General features: G+C 34.5%; 1 protein-coding gene across 1 annotated transcript in view; it reads right to left on the bottom strand.

Annotated features, from left to right (window-relative positions):
* Positions 1-14919, bottom strand: part of CDH10 (cadherin 10) — a 185071-nt gene extending 170152 nt beyond the window's left edge. The window contains exon 1 of the mRNA XM_061129639.1: positions 14783-14919. The gene's annotated coding sequence lies outside the window, so the exon portion shown is untranslated. The remainder of the gene's footprint in view (positions 1-14782) is intronic.
* Positions 14920-15159: the final 240 nt, after the last annotated feature.

Raw genomic sequence — 15159 nt, 5'->3', positions numbered from 1 at the left:
GAGTAATGTCCCCTTTAATGCACCTGTCTTCAAGAATATATTTTAAATGTATTTATGAAAACTTCTTTCTAAAAATTGATTTTATAATTAGTGCATGGATTCAGACATAAAAAACAGCATAGCAATTTCTAGCTGCAATTACTTTTCTGGTGTGCACATTCAAATCATTCAGCAAAAATTTAAAAATATATGTGGCCATTCCTCTAATTAGTATGTTGAGCATCTTTTCATGTGCAATCTATATGTCTTTTGGCAATCTATATGTCTTCTTTGAAGAAATGTCTATGTAGATCTTCTGTCCTTTTTTTTTTTGATTGGGTTTTGTTGTTGTTGTTTTGATACTGAGTTGTATGAGCTTTTGTATATTTTGGAGATTAATCCCTTGACAGTCACATCATTTGCAAACAGTTTCTCTCATTCCATAGGTTGTCTTTTCTTTTTCTTTGTCAATTCTACTAAGTGCTTCATAAGTATAGTTACATTTAATACTTTCAGCAGGTTTAAGAAGTAGCCACTTTATCCCATCTTTCAGATAAGGAAACTGAGGCTAGATTAAATATCTTGGCCAAGATTCTCAAGTAGGACAGAATACTCTACATAGATCTGCCCAACTCTGGAGTGAGAACAATTTACCACTAGGTAACAGTATCTTTCAAAATGAACTTGTGCAGGAGAATTTTTGAGCTAGTGATCACATACACAGAATGTCACAGCTCTAAGGGCTTAGCTTTAATCTCATCCCTGAAGGAGCCCTTTCTTGCACTCAAACAATGGCATATGCCCACATCTTTAATGTCACAGTGCCCTGCGCTGACAGTATTCCTTGTCAGTACCAGGCTATACTGTAACTTCTGTTTTGATTGTTTCTCCTGCAAAACACCAGAAGAAAGAAGTTAAAAAGTTTGAATATGACTTATTTTCCATCACATCTTGGTTGTAAACATGCTTCCTTCTCCACAATGGAAAATTGATAAGTATTATTGAATTAACAAGTATATGAAAAATAAATTAAGAAAAATATATTTTAGGAAAATCCCTGGAGCTGGGAATGGCTACCCACTCCAGTAATCTTGCCTGGAAAATTCCATGGACAGAGGAGCCTGGTGGTCTACAGTCCATGGGGTTGCAAAGAGTTGGACACAACTGAGCAACTGATACTTTCACTTTCAGACAGGAAAAAGAGAACAACAGTTAAGAGTTCTTTGCATACACAGAAAGTTATGTTTCTTGTTTCATTAATTTCATCTCTTAATAAGCAATGAAATAATTTCACCTTTCAAGTCTACCCCAGGATTAAATTTCCATGTTCCCCTGTCCACATTCCCCTAAAATTTCACCCATCCTACAAGCAAAACACTAATTTACAGTCCACCAGGCTCCTCTGTCCATGGAAATCTCCAGGCAAGAATACTGGAGTGGGTTGACATTTTCTCTTCCAGGAGATCTTCCTGACCCAAGGATTGAATCTGTCTCTCCTGTGTCTCCTGCATTGCAGATGAATTCTTTACAGTTGAGCAATTTACAACATATTAACCTTTGAATGTTGCTCTTTCCTACAATATTTTCATCTCATTGAGGAAGGGATCATATGATTTACAACTGTTTCTCAAAGTTCCTAGCAAACCTTGGAATATGTATTAAGAAATCTAAAATATGGTTGAATTGTGAAGGAAAGATGTAATTTTAACCTCTCCTATAGTATTGAGTTGAAATTTTAAAAACACCAATTTTATATTTGTTATATGGTTAGAATTAGAAAGATTTGTCAAATAAATATATTTGGGGGTGGAGGACACAAGATCATTGACAATGAATTTTTAGCTCTAGGACAGTGAAGAAAATTTTAAGAGGTTTAAAAATCATCTCAGGATGATGGTTAATTATGGAAATCTCTCTTATCACTTGAGGCTAAATTATCTCGGGTAAATAGATATGCTATGTTTTAGACTAAAATTGAGAAGGAATTTAGAAATGTGGTTAAAGTGTCTTGGATTAATTCTTACTCAACAGAGGAAAGAGTTCTATGTGTTTCTTTTGATATCTATGATTATCCATTTACTATTTATTTTGCAAAAAAGACTTAGCCATAAGTAATAACTGTGCTCAGTCGCTAAGTCACGTCGGATTCTTTGCGACCCCGTGGACTGTAGCCGACCAGACTCCTCTGTCCATGGGATTTTACAGGCAAGAATACTGGAGTGAGTTGTCATTTCCTCCTCCAGGGAATCCTCCCAACCTAGAAATCAAATGTGAATGAATATGACATCATCACAGGATTTTTTCTAAACTTTAAACATTTCTAATCTCTTAAATACATCCATTTCAATTTCTGTCTCCCTTTTGAATTAAAATATATACTTTATATATTAATATTTTTAAATTACACAGTGTGAACCATTGCATAGAATGAAAACCCTATCAGTCTTTTGAGAATAAAGCAAATCAACAGCAATATCTCTTCTCTTTGTTGACAGAGGGAACGTGGTTTAATGGGAATCAAAGTAATCTTTGCTTTCAGTTAGACTGTTGGGCTTTGCATGAGAAATGATGTGCTCTGACCACTTGTTTTACATTAAGAGGCAGTTTAGCATGTTCAAAATAGAGAAAATGATTTCCTTTATAAAGATGGACAACTCATGGCTTTAATGCAGAAAATACAGATAATCTTCACAAGATTTTTGCTCTTTTATCAATTTGTCTTCAGTTTCCATTAATCTCCATCCATTTAAAGTTAATCAGTTAATCATCCCAGTGCCCCCAAAAAGAGGCAATTCAGGAGCTGTTCACACTGGAGCCTGTAAACGTGACTAGGCTCTTTTTTGTTCAGTCTTGGAACTGAAGTCTTATCGAGGTTTTAATGATGATGATGATGAATGGTAATAGTTTACAGTGGTAACCACGTATGTCTAGACAGAGAGATAGAAAGAAAGGGAGGGAGAGAGAGGGCGAAACAGCTATAGATTTAGCAATAAATTAGAGAACTTCTGCTCATCTACTGCTATGGGTGATCAATTTTTTTTTTTTTTAATTTTTACCCTCAGATAATAAATTAGATAGTGAAGAGTAAGACCATGTAAGAAATCAAAGAAAGTTCTGGATTTAACTCTAAAAGTGACTATTCTGAATTTCAAGCAAATAATAGTATTGTTTTATTTCTAAATTCAGACATTTCCTTGTAAAATTATAAGAGAAGCACTAACCATGGGCCCTGCTCTCCTGTGTTAGGTTACAAAAAACCCTAGAAAAAGATACATTTGGCGAATATGTACATTGCACTGTACAAATTATAAATTTACGTAAAATGAGAGCTAACAATTTGTCCCTCTGAATTTCCGGTGAGCCCCCTGAAAAACACATTCAATGACTAGGGGTTACTGGCAGCAGTCCCATGCTTCTCATGCAGGCTGAATATTTACATTTACATTTTACAAAATGCAAAAATCACAATAACACAGCCCCTGGTTTCTTTGTGTTGCACACCAAAGGATGCTAGAAGGAATTTTGCTTTGAGAATGTGAAATGTGTAAGGAGTCATTAGAGTCAACTTGCAGCTGCACAGTAAAAATATATTTTAGTTTAAAAATTATATATTGCCTCAAAAGGCTTGGTTAAAATATTTTGGTTAGACTTTTGAAAAACAATATTTTTGTAATCCATGTAGATATGTAAATATGAAGTTGCATCAGCCTAAATAAGAACCACTTGTAATGCTACTGTAAAGCCCTTAATATAAGACCACAATGTTGATTTCAATGCTCCCAAGTGCAACCTTCAGTTGGAGAGAATCTGGAGGGAACATTGCCTAATATACTATGAGACAGCCACAAGGTGGCTCCAAACACCTAAGTATGTTTTACCTCTTATAAGGCGAATAGAATTTTACCAGAAACAATAAGCAGCAATTTACCCTAAAAATGGGTCAATACTTCAGAAACATAAATGCATTTCAACATTTTGATTAAGTTTTGAGGTAGAATTTATATTATTTTCAAATGCAGTCTTTCAGAACACATCAAATGGCTGAAAACCTTGAAGAATCTGATGGATTTTGAAAGGAAACGATTTAGTCTATATATGTGTATGACATTTCATTTCTTAGGTTTTAAATTAATTTCTGCTATAGTTTTGCACACTTGTATTCTCACTTGATTCCCAACTAAGTAAAAAGAAATAAATATACAAGTTAATAAACTTTTTCTCTTGCATAAAGAATTTTACAACTAAAGGAAAATAATGCCTCATGTTTAGCCCTTGGGTCTAACGTGCATGCCTTTAGAAAATCAAGTAAAATAAAGTATATCTTATTAATAGAATATTTTAAATTAGCCATTCTAATCAATCAGCCATGAAGTTAAATCATTTAGTCAAATTTATAGTGAAGCCATGACAAAAAAATTATTAAGTGACCACAGCATTAAAGAAGATGATATGAAGACTGTGACTTTGATTAAATAGTAAACAAATATGTAATAAATTTAAATATATAGCTAAGATAAAAAATGAGAATTATCTTTACTTTGTTCACAAAATTGTATTTGTTGGCTAGGTTTAATAGTCTCTATTATGACTCACCTAACCTTTACATGTGGGTGGATTAAAGTGCTAAGTTTATTCTTTAAATATGTTAATTTCTAAAGTAAACATTATTAATCTTGAATTATAAATAAAACTGAATAAAAAATAAAAATAAAAAATAAAATTAAAAATGTGCTGTAATTCTTGATTTTTAAAATGAACTTTTAAAGAGAGAGGAACTTATGGACTCACAGTGTGTATATTTTGTAATCTTAACATCCTGATTTCTTTATGTAATTCCAGAGACCTTTTAATAGCCATATTATATACAATCACAAAAAGGCCCAAAAAAGTTATTTCTTAATTGATTTTCCTATGTCCTTTAATGTGAAGAATTTTAAAAATGAATTATATAAGTAAAATCTGTTAAAATTTTCACATTTTGCAGCAGATTCTGTCTCTATCACAAGGTTTCTTGAACCTAGTTTTTCAGCTTGTTATGTAGACTTTCTGACCCACTGACCTTTCAGCTTGTAATACAGACTGTAGAACTATTCTTGAGATTTATAGGTATAAAAACTTTAATGGGATTATTTCTGCAATGCACTGCCTCTGTTCATCATTCTCGTTCTAATTTTCATTACTCTGACCTCAAGAAGGAGAATCTGTGAAAGGAACCGTTACTGCAGTATATTCAGAAATGGTTCATGTTTCACCTGAGTGAGTTTATGTGGCTTATGGAACTCACAACACTTAGTGTCCATCTTTCTAATGTTTTCTCCCTCCTCTGTCCCCTGTTTAGGTCCTTCACATAATTTTCAAAACTTGTATCCATTAATTCCCTAGTTCACGCAGTTAACTGAATGTGATTCTGAGAATGTAGTAGCTTAAGTTTTCAGGTTATGCTCTCTCGACACTTTCACAATCATTAGGGAATGACAGCATTTTAACAGTAATATATTGAGTCCTTTCCAGTTTCAATAATAGAGTGTATTAGCCCTTTCCAGTTGGAACAATAGATAAACTGTGTCCTTGGAAATTATATGGTTCAAATTCCCATTTAATAAACAAACAAAAAATCTGGAATGAGGAATTTATGATATTGGCGGTAGAATTAGTGATAAAATCAGACTTAAAACGCTATGTAGCTTTCACCTCAACATAAACACAAAATTGTCATTACATGATACATGTTAAATACAAGTTGCATCGCATGCTGTAGTTAAAATAAAACATAATGAAAAAGCATAGGTCACAAATTTACAAATAAGTCATAATAATGCCAATAGAATAATAGTAATAATAATACATAGCACTAGAACACATATTGTGTGACAGGAATTGTTAGTACTTTAGAGCTATTGTTTCTTACCATCATGGCAACTGTACTATCACAGAAGTTCAATTATTAACCCCACTTCACAGCTGAAAAACTACCAGGAATATTAAATATAGGGTAAGTGACACAGGATTTGAACCCAGCTGGGTACCACCTTTCATGTTTTTATCCATCAAAAGTTCTTGTGAGTATATTTAGGTAAGTGTTACTATATTTATTAAGAAAAGCAATCTCAGTGCTTCTGGCATATAGCCGTATGATTGTGTTCTCTATTAAACAATATTATATGGAACAAACTTTTTGACAGAGTGACCAACTTTGAAACTCAGTGGCTTCTAAGTAGTGAATATTTTAATTGCTTGTAGGGGGTATGGAAACTTTTGTTCCTAAGAATTTTTAGTAATATAATTTGAGGATTTACCTGGTTTTCAGATATGCTAGCTTTTCATTTAGGCTTCTTGTTTGGGATTGTAATGTTAGTCTCAAATTTGAGGCCTTGCTTCAAGAGGACAATTGGCTATTGTACACATAAAGCTCAAACATGGATCACCAACCACCATGGCTGCCCCTAACTGAAGCTCCAACTCAGAACCCACCCTCGGGCCTCCACTGACTGAACCTGAAGCTATACAAAAATGCATCTTTTTTTTTTAATTAATTCATTTTTTATTGAAGGATAATTGCTTTACAGAATTTTGCTGTTTTCTGTCAAACCTCAAAAATGTATCTTGGACTAATCTACTTACTCATTTTGATAGTTTCCTGAATGATATCATGTGGCCTTGAATACAATAATATGGCTTAACAAAGTAAATTAGATTAGAGCCTCACATTATCATCTAAAAAGTAACTGATATTCATCATTCTTATATTAATCAAAGCTAGAATATAATACCAAATAATGTGAGGAATTATTCAATGAAAGTGAAAGTGTCAGTCACTTGGTCACGTCTGACTCTTTACGACCCCATGGACTGTACCCTGTGAGGCTCCTCTGTCCCTGGGATTCTCCATGTAAGAATACTGGAGTGGATTGAGATGCCCTCTTCCAGGGGATCTTCCCTACCCAGGGATCAAACTCAGGTCTCCTAGCATTGCAGATGGAGTCTTTACCATCTGAACCATCAGCACAGCCCACCTCACTGCAAAAAAAGGTTTTGTTTTATCTTTCTCTCTCTTCAATCTTGTATCTCTGGCTGCTGGCACAGTCTGGCTCATGGTAGGCACTTAAAGAATAGTGAATAGAAAAATGAAATAATTAATTAAATAAGACACTGAGAAGTTTATTAGGTAGTTTGCATTAAAGAAAATAAAAACTAAAGAATCTGTGTTAGGTGGAGGAATAGCTAACTGCCCAATGACATTCTGCTAATTTACTACTTTTCCACGATAATTGACACATTGAGAACATAAATACTGATATTTCTATTATAAATCATATGATATTTATTGTGAACATCTCACATTAAAACCTCTTTTTCTCAGGCACAAAATTTATATTAGATTTAGCCTCTGGTTGTGGCACTAAGGGAATGGCTGATAGAACTTCCCGCAAAATGAATACAGTTACTTAGAAGCTAAGAAAAAGATTGAGCAAATGATTGTTTAGATACCCAGGAGATCATTTAAATTTATTAAGTAAAAGGCAAAAGAAAATGTTATACATGTACAAGAAAGTCATATTTTAAGTATATATGATAGCTTAAAATCAAAACACAGTTAAACTAATGATTGTGAATATTTCACTATAATAATTTAGTTTGTTAATACTATTAACAATTGAACATTTCTCTTGAGAATTTTTTTGGGGGGGACAGTGGTTTATGTGTGTGCTTCAGTTTGCTTCTAGAGGAGATTAGGCTTTTATCAGTCACACTTTTTTCATCTTGAATCTACCTAGAAACTGGTTGGATCCAAGCTCTACCTATAAAATGGTGAATTAATGTCTTTGCTCTGAAGTCAAGGTAGGGGTTGCCATTTCTCTAACTTCACATCCCCACTAGACTGGCTGTCCAGGAGAGGTCATATACCTAACACTGACATAGTTTTGTCTTAAAAAAGAAAACATTTTTTTTTTAACCTACTTTGTTCAGATACTCAATTATGAAGGACATCCAACTATAAGTCTAGCCAAGAAATCATGTTTCTTAACTTAGATAGTAGGGACATTTCATGTCCCTAGTAAGTAATTTTTTTTAGTATTAAAAGTGAATACTTATATCTTATGTAGAACTATCTAGTTAGTAAACATTGAAAAATTAGAGCATATTTTAAAAGGCATAAGAGAATCTTAGAAAAACATAGTTCTCTTTAAAATGCATCTATCCAAAAACTTGATCAGTAGGTTAAAATATAGAAATTCTACAGAAAATCTCCATTCTTCACTCAATCAGGAAAAAAATAAATAAAAGGGAAAAAAAGGAAATAGAAAAGGGAACTTCTAAGTATTAATATTTGCCTGGAGCTGGCATTCAATTTTCAACAAATCTCCAAAAGACTAACTGAAGCCTTGTTGAAGGGAGTGGATAAAGCAATAAAGACTTTCCATAGGAACTTATTCACTGGGAAAGGATTTTATTCAAATTTAGGAAGCTAGATGCAGACAGAATAAACGTGCACCTTTCTGGTTTTCACTCTCTGAGACTACACATTAAAAAGTCACTCTGGCACCAAGGCTACAGAACAGGAACAACCTCCAATTTAGAATGTTTCAGAAAGAAGTAAAACAAAATATTATAGTTGACTAGGCTAAGAGTCACTGCGTACTCAATTTGATGAAGTAAGTTGATATACACCTGATTTTATCCCAATGGTACCTTTTCCTTGTGTCACTGCTAAAGCAAATAAATATCATTGTTAGTATGAAAAGAATATGCAATTCATAGTCTCTATTTTATTAGTAATAGATTGAAACCAGCAAGTTTGAGATCATAAATCTTAAACTCTGGTCTATTCAAAGCAAATATTGTAAATAAAATAATTAATTAACATACTATACACTCAGATTTGGAGAAGGAAATGGCAACCCACTCCAGTATTCTTGCCTGGAAAATCACACGGACAAAGGAGCCTGGTGGGCTACAGTCCATGGTGCCGTAAAGAGCCAAATGCCACTGTGCAGCACACAGATTTACTTGGTATACACAAAACCATTAAGTCCCTCAGGTAGTTCAAATGCTCTCAAGTCAATCTATATATGAAGCTATTAATTTCAACCTGGTGCTAAGAAGTCAAATTATCAAGACACACTATGGTACTTCATCTAAATTTGAAGTCTGATCCAAGAGTTATGGAAACATTCTTTACATTTCCTTTTAAAAATCCCAGAAGTTACGATGGATATCAAATGGAGTTGACTTAACCTGATTTTATTAGGAGTTGAGTCACAAAAAAGAGGGGAATCAGTCACATTTTTTAAACTTATGATACTAGCATTATGCAAAAATGCACTCAATAGCCTCGGCAAATACATTGATAGCCTTTGATCTACTCAAATAACTATGCCAAAATTTAACTTCAATTCTTGTGTTTATAAATACCATGTGAACACAGCAGAGAATTACTAGGATAACCCAAGTCAAAACACTTTATTCAGTTTACTGATTATTTAAATCCACTACATGATCTGCTTAACTTGATCAGTTGCTCAGTTGTGTCCAACTCTTTGCAACCCCATGGACTGGTCCATGGAATTCTCCAGGCCAGAATACTGGAGTGGGTAGCCATTCTCTTCTCCAGGGTATCTTCCCAACTCAGGGATCAAATCCAGGTCTCCTGCATTACAGGAGGATTCTTTACCAGCTGAGCCCAGGGAAGCCCAAGAATACTGGAGTGGGTAGTCTATCCCTTCTCCAGCAGATCTTCCCGACCCAGAAATCGAACTGGGGTCTCCTGAATTGCAGGCTGATTCTTTACCAGCTGAGCTACCAGGGAAGACCTTGATTATTGTTATGGTTTTTGTTTCCCAGACTTTCAACTGGAAAGAAGTAGGAACAATGATAATTCTTTACAATATCTAGAATAGACATTTCCTCATTTTTAAATCAGTTTACATTTTTACATTACACCCTGGTAGTATCTGTTTTTTGCAACAAAGAAGAACCAACATATCTAATGAAAGACTGCTTTCTGAAAACATGCAATTGATGTTTAATCTACGTTTAAAATCAAGTCTCTTTCAAATTGTTTCAATATCCTCTGTTCCAGTAAATCAACAAAGATTCCCAATCAATAACTGATGCACTGAGTATAATAACTCATGCCTATGCATTCCACATTCTGATACATTGGAGAAGTCATTTCATTAATAAATGTTGAATTCCCATACTTTGTGGCTACTGCAGTAAACTACATTGGTGCCAATTTCAATTCCTTAAATGCCTAGGTGCTGTAATGTTTATAAAAATTGCTTTCATTCGAAAGGACACGCTCTAGTCAACTGAATTGTCATATACTTTATGGTATAATGCAAAGGATAATATAATAAATCCAATGTATAATGTGGCAGATGATAGAATACTGGCCATAAAAATCACAAGATTTACAGAAATCGTATTTCCAATAGGATAATATATTAAAAAAAAAGCTCAAGAGAAAATTCATTCAAAGATGTTTGTAATTGTCATAAACTGAGGAAGAGGAGAAGGCAGGAAGGGAGAAGAAATGGGAGAGGGAGGAGGAGGTGATGGGGCGGGAATGGAGAAGAGAGATCAGTAGGGCTCTGAAATGCTTTGACACATCCTTTAATAGTGAATTTCCTGTTGTGAAGCAATGTTGTTATATTTTCCTAGATAGCCTATTGCTTAATCCTGTCCTGAAACTGAAAGTGTAGTTAAACTTCATATTTCTGCATCATAGAGTATGTAGTATCAAGGCTGCTTCCTAAAACTACAAAAGCAGGGGGTGGTTAACATTGAGATCACATGGTTTGACGAAGTGCTTATACTGCTACTGACAAACTCTCTAAGGACATATTCCCTCTATTATAAGGGACTGCTATATGAAGGCACTTCAGCCTGCCACAGTCATTATTCTCAAGGAATGTTACACTTTGTATCATAAAATGTAATGCTATTTCACTCATTCTTATTCAGTTCTCAGCTTTCCCTTACTTTAAATCCATCACCAGTATGGTAATATTTAACAAATGTCTCTTAGTGATATAGAGAAAATCTATGGCAAGAGAGACATAGGATAAAAGTAAAAAGACTTTGGTGAAAACAAAGCAGTTTTATTCTTTAAAAAAAAAATCAAGTTACTTTTTTGGCGAGAAGTTGCATTGATAATAAAGAGTTAAGCAAAAGTTATGCTGAAACATTATTTTAACCAATCAATGCTAATATGACATTAAAATAATGCATTCCCAGAAATATATATCTTTTAAAGCGATAGATGTGATTTTCTTACAATGTCTGCCTCTTGAGTTAGTTGGACAAAGAAGGTATGGCAAAGGCAAAAATGGCCTCATTGGTTTTAGATACCCTTATGAAAGACAGCACAACTGGATTATAAAAAGGCTTGAGGTCTCATACTGAAACATCAAGTGAGGTGAAGCTGCTGAAGGATAAGAATAGAAGAGGAAAGAGGTGACCCCGAGCTGATACTGTTATCTAAGAAAACAGACGCTCCTTGTTGATTGAAATTTTTTCATTCAGATGTGTGATAAAAAATCTGTAATTTTGAGTGTTGAATATTATTAGATGTAAAAGCATGGGCTGTTATACCACTATTCTGTAGACATAATTCTGATGCTTTAATTAGGGGGAAGAAAAAGGCAGACTTTAAAATGCTTAAATTCAGGACTCTTTTTTTTTTTTCTTTTTCTATCTGCCTATTTTAGGTTATTGCAATTATAAAAATAAAATTTTCTTTATGAACTCACTGCCAAGAAAAGGAACATTATTTTTATGCTAACTTTCATTTCTCAATTATGAATTCACAAGCTATTCTTTGGACTCCGATTTTTTTTTTTTTTCAAAATATTCATAACAGGGACCACACACTTAATACAAGACCTAATCTCCACTACCATTGCTCGGTATAAGCCTAACTAGAATAAGGGTACCTTTCTTGTTATTTGGGTTTTAACTTCAGGCTATTTCAGACACAACTGTTAAACATAATATGGTGAGTGAAGTCACTTTTCTGAAGCCCTATTCCAGATAACGATTTTGGGTTAATCAAAAGTAGAGTTTGCAAAAATAGACTTGGAACCTGGAGACCAAATAGCTGCATACAATAACTTATGATTGGCATAAATAAGTTGTATATTTCTCTACTTAATACTTTGTTGTTTCAGTATTTTACGAGTACTTCTTAACGTGGCAACAGTATTAGAATGTAATTTGCATGGCAGAAAAAAGACTAAATTATGGACAATGCTTTCGAAACTCAAGAGCTAAACTAGAGATAGTTGGTTTTACAGCCCTGCTTTGTATTAATTGCTTACTATGCAACGCTATTACCAATAATAACACTTAAAAATATGGTTCACTTCGCTGCTGATTCAGCATCATTAGGGCGAATGCTGTTCCTGTGCTGCAGCCTAGCGGAATGATTTGGTATAAAAATGACATATTCCAGGAGCACCGGCTTATCACTTGCTGCAAAGTAGGTTAAGAAACATACGAAAGAAGTCATATGCCCAGAATTCCCCAGATAATACACAGTTTGCCTCAGTCATTTGTTTACATGTGATATTAAGTGAAGATCAAAAATGCATTCTAGACTCTGAACAGAGTTCACACAGCTGGAATTAACCTTTTCAGTCTCAAACACTCTCTTTCTTCCAACAGAAAAAAAAAGCCTCTTTCCAAAACACTAACTTTCTTAATATTTTGCCAGTAATGTATATCTCTCTAGATAGAAAGTCAATTTTCTATCCTTTTTTCTTTTAGAAAATCAGTGTAGGTGAAAATATAACAGTATAATACTAAATTTGATACCTGCATAGTACCATTCTTATCAATAAACAGCTAGGTTTTATAAACATCTAGGTCTATCACCTGAAGTATTAATCAGGAATCAAGCAATTTGACCACTGACCTCACACATACACATACATATGTGGATGCCATACAGATTATGTGCTCCTTTCCTAAGTCCCTGGGGTTTCTCTCTCTCTCTTTTTCCCCCCTTTTCAGGCATCTAAGTGTATGGAATTCTATTCTTTGATTGGAGTCAGAAAAGGCATACGCATTCACCAGGGAAGTCAATTTGTTAGCAGCAAGTATTTGAAACCAAAGTATCTGATTTAATGAAAGCAGACATTGACTCATACTTTAAAAACACATTTAAAAAATTTTTTTAAGTGAAAGCAAATGAAAGAAGCATTTCTTTATGTTTTCATGATCAGAATGGATCTGTATTTGTTGTGTCTCTAAGCCACAAACACACTCTGCTTAGATTGGAGCACTCTCCAATGCCTTTGCTCCACAGCCCACCCCCACCCCCAGTCAATCACTATTTCCTTATGCATTACACATTGAATACAAACGTGCCACCTTTACTATGCTGTAGGGAGGGGGCAAGAAGATTAGCTATACAACTTGTCATTTACCTCTTTCTCTGTGATACAGCCCTCTTCCTATTTTCTTCATCACTTTAACTAAAAATGAATCTAGAGCTCTTGTCAGTGACATAATGTTTTCATGAAAGTTCTACTAATTAAAAATCCTCACCATACCAGACCTAAAAAATGAGCACACTCTTGCCAAGTGTTATTCACCACAGAGAAGCTCTTGTAGTTACATTTTAAAGGAGGACCCAGAGGAAGATGCTGCAGAGGGAGAAAGTCTACTAACATATACATTGAGGTTTACCAGTTGTCAGCATCAGAGGGACAGACTATTTCTAATAGAGATCCTTCAAGAAAACAACAGCAACAGAAAAAAAGAAAAGAAAACATGCATTTCCAAACAGCTGAGAGTAAGACATGTGCAGTTTCGGATAATAGAAGCTTTTACTGGAATGAAGAACCACAATTACAGGAAATAGAGCTGATTTTTGGAAGCAAAAGATGAGAGGTCAATTTTAAATTGATGTTTGTCTTTGCACCTGTAGACTTCTCTTTTTAATGATATGGAGATGGTAGGTTTTTATTGCATTGGCATGAAAACACTTTCAGACTACTGCTTTTGCCCATACTTACAGTGCCATCAATAGTTACTTGTTGGGGACATGCATTTAGTCTTGCAATGTCCTGCATTAATTTAACAACACATAAAATATGGATTTTATTGCAGCAGAGACAATAAATGCTGCAACTGCTGACTACATGCATTTCATCTCCCCTCTTCATCTTTCCTCTCTCATACTTCTGACTCAGACACAAAATGCGAATCTAGGAATTATGCCTATTCTATTTCTGATAAATGCCAATCTTTCTTATTTATGTAGATGCTTAGTGACGATTGACAGGTTCAAGGAATCTGTCTTCTGCCTGTCATTTCTCCTTATATTGAACCTACAATGAACTATGACTATAAATAAGTGCAGAGGGGATCCATTCATATGGAATGCAAAGTAATGTTCGATGATAGAGTTCAAAGCAACAATCTTCTCTTCAAGGGATTTTTAACATTAAGATGAACAAGCATGAGCATAACAAATTACCCTCCATAATATATTTTTAGCATTTGATCAGAGTGAATGAATTCACAAACTCTAACAACATGACCCACTGTTGAGCATAATATGTAATTTATCCAGTTTCACATTACCTCTTCAGCTATTCAAAGCAGGGGTTTCTAGAATACAATATATAGTCTTATGCTTAATATTTTTTTTTTACATATTAAAGATAATTATTTGAAAATAATTGCTGAATACAACTGAAAAACAAACATTTTCCCCTAGGGAGAGAAAAGAAGAGACCTTAAGGGAGTTAGAAAAAAAAGAGAGAGAGAGAAAGAGATGAAGTCTTCCTACCTTTTTTTTATCAGCTTCTGGATAACGGAAGTTGGTTCCAGCCAGAATAACCCTGGAGAAATTGTCACTATATCCCCTTTTTGTTTGTTTTCGGCTGTTATTTCCTATCACTGATTCTACTTCAACCTAACTCAAGCTTTCTCTCAGCATCACTTTTAACTCTGGACGGCAGGGAACCGAAGAAAGCGGGGGGGCGAGTTCTCTCTGATTGGCTTTCATTCAGCGCTTCTGATTAAGGGAGGGGGAAAAAAGAAAAGGAAAGGAAGGAGGGGGGAAAAGCCCTTCCTCACTCGGAGAGAAAGGTTCTGCTGATAGAGCTGCAGCACTCGCCATGGGAAGGTTAGAGACTGGGGAAGTGCTGGCTTTTGCTCGCACAC

The sequence above is a fragment of the Dama dama genome, chromosome 25, assembly GCF_033118175.1.
Source record: "Dama dama isolate Ldn47 chromosome 25, ASM3311817v1, whole genome shotgun sequence".
NCBI lineage: Eukaryota > Metazoa > Chordata > Mammalia > Artiodactyla > Cervidae > Dama > Dama dama.
Note: the sequence above shows the minus strand (reverse complement) of the source record. Positions and strands in the feature narration are given on the sequence as shown.